Source organism: Pteropus medius, unplaced genomic scaffold (genome assembly GCF_902729225.1).
Source record: "Pteropus medius unplaced genomic scaffold, Ma_sr-lr_union100, whole genome shotgun sequence".
NCBI classification, from domain to species: Eukaryota; Metazoa; Chordata; class Mammalia; order Chiroptera; family Pteropodidae; genus Pteropus; species Pteropus medius.
In genome coordinates, this window is record NW_024344378.1 from 5,101,478 (window position 1) to 5,104,290 (window position 2,813).

Consider the following 2,813-nt stretch of genomic DNA (forward strand, 5'->3'; position numbering starts at 1 on the left):
CCTAACATTTGCCAAGCAAGTTCTTTAGTCAGCCACTCACAGGTTTGAAATACAAAGCTATGACGATGCCTTTTTGGAACTGTCTTTCTAATGCTCCAAACTTTATGAAAGCAACTGGCTACATAAAAACTGACTATGTTGGAGCCAAATAGCCCCATGGATTTGATAAATCACTCTCTTGCCAAAAGGCATCACATGTGAACTGAAGTTGATCACCAAGAGAGATTACAAACCAGTACTGTCTCTTGGGCATTGTGAGAATCCAGGTACTCGAGGACATGAGTGAGGGGATCAGACCTGTCTATACTTTCAAACCCTAAAGGTTGCCTCTCAGAGATTTCATTTCCAGCACTAATCAAAAAGATATCGCACCTACAGACCCACAGCTATTTCCGCAGTGGTCAATAGATCAAGGGGTGGTAGTGACTAAAAAAGCAGTGGAAGAGAATACCTTCGAGACAGCTGGGGAAAGGTGCTCTGGGCAAAACAGAGAAGGGACAAAGTATGGATGATTAAGAGTGTGACTGCAGACAGGAAGAGAGTGTGTGAGGGGGTATAAGAATATGCCTTATCACTTCAAATTACTACAGGGGCATTTATTCTGTGCAAGAACACAAGAATAACTTAGTCTGGCACTTCTGACATTGTCCATTATATCAACACTCATTCTGGGGCTGGGGCTCTGCTCACCTTAATCATGAAACTACACAGAGATGGCTTTGAATCTTAGCTTTTCCATTTACTGCTTTGAATCCTAGCTTTTCCATTAATGAACTGACAAGGAGATATTTTCAGAGATATTTTAGTGAAGTAATATTTTTACAGAAGCAAAAGGTACGCTAACACTTCAGTTTCTTTATAAGTTATGGGAGAAAATATTTGCTTCTAAAGAATTAAAATTGATAAAGTATAAAATTTTGACCAGCCATCCAAATGCGCTCCACCAAAAAGTAAACAGGGCAGCAATTCCTCTCCTTCCTCCCAGGGCATGTGACTGCAAAGCCCAAGCATGTAGAATTCCTTCTGAGCCTCAAACACCGAAATCCAACCAAGCTTAACAGCCTGTGGTACATGGCGGACCTCCACGGAACAGCATGTCCCAGCAGCAGGCATGGGCCTTGGGGCGGCAGGGCGAGGTGCATGTCGGGACTCCTGATCAGGGAGATCAACGGCTGGAACAGGACATTTTCCAGGAACACCATGTCTACATGGACCAAACCCAAGGGGACAGTTTTGATTCTCACACTGTTCCTCGTCACACAGCTTCCTGGGGACAATGACCACGTGTTCATGTAATTGGGTCATTACCCAGGAGTAACCCCCTCACAAATAATAACAATAGCAACAATGGCCCTTAATGGCTTGCTAATGGTGGTAAGAAACTTCAGGAAGAAATTGAGTTGACCAATGGTTGACTAGTCTTTACAGCTGACAAGTAATCTCCAAATATCCCAGGAGGGAAATTTTGTGTGGCCATGGGACTAACAATAAAATCTGTATCTACTACTAATAACTAGAGTTTACTCATTTTTTTCTCAGTTTAGACATAGGTTAATCTCAATAGCATCATGAGTTCTAGTCCCATGTCCTCCACTAACTTGTGGTATGACGTGAGAAGCACCGTAACTTCCTTTTGCCTTAGAAATGGTGTGGTATGTGTGTGTGTGTGTGTGTGTGTGTGTGTGTGTGTGAGAGAGAGAGAGAGAGAGAGAGATGGGAGACAGCAGCATCCATCTACTTTGGGATATCATGAGAAATAAGCAGCATTGAGGTCAGACTCTAACTTATTTGGAATGGTTCGCAGGAAACTTACTTGAAATTTGGCAATGTCAAGTTCTTTTATCATGAAACCACCCACTGTCCTCCCTCCAGGGCTATCATGACTCACTCCCAAATTATTTGTCCTTGGGAATATTGTTTTTCTTTATCCCTTTAACTCCCTTTGATCTACTTTAATCAATTTAATATCCTTAATTGTTTTTTATCTGGAGACATTCATTGCATCTATTTCTCCTGATATGGCTTATTCCCAGTATGGCACTTTAATTTCCTTACACAATCTGGACCAAAATAAGAGGACGTTGCATGTGAGCTGAAAGGGCTATTGGTGTGGCTCTGAGAATTAAAACTTTTATACGCTATGTTCTAGTGCAATGCTTTTGGACTTTGATGTTTCTTGACTAATAGCTCAAAAGTGGACTTTCTCATGATATTCTGTCCTTTCAAATGAAAACAAATAAGCTTTCACATATTAAACTACCACTGGAACAATCTGTTACATATCTATATTGAAATGAAATTTGTTTTAGCTAATAAAGTTATCGACTACAGCCAGCATGCTGTGCCCAAAAGACAGGGTGATTCTGACTAAGTACAATAGATGTTGAGCTTTACTCACAAATATTTTCTGACTTAAAAAATGTATTCAGATCTTGAAATACTGAAGTATTGATTGCTCTCCAACATCAAGGGGAGAGAGTGTGGGATAGGGGAAAGGAGATGCGGGTTAGGGACACAGATTCAGTCACGCTCCCCTGAGATGACATGGTTGCAACTCCATCATCTTGAGAATGTGCTTTTAGGAGTTAAAAAAATGTAAGCGAGTCCTTCACTGCCTATGGCATGACCGCCTGTAAAGCTGTGGCTTGTTCAGGAGCGTCCGAGCTGACTGCAGTGTGGATGCAAACCCCTGCCCGGAGCCTGCGGAGACGCCCCACTTCGTCTCCGCACCCGTCCTGGTAATGACCACGACACGGCACGGGGCTCTCAGGTCTTCTTCTAAGGGGTTCCTTTTCCTGGCTCCACGTGATTAC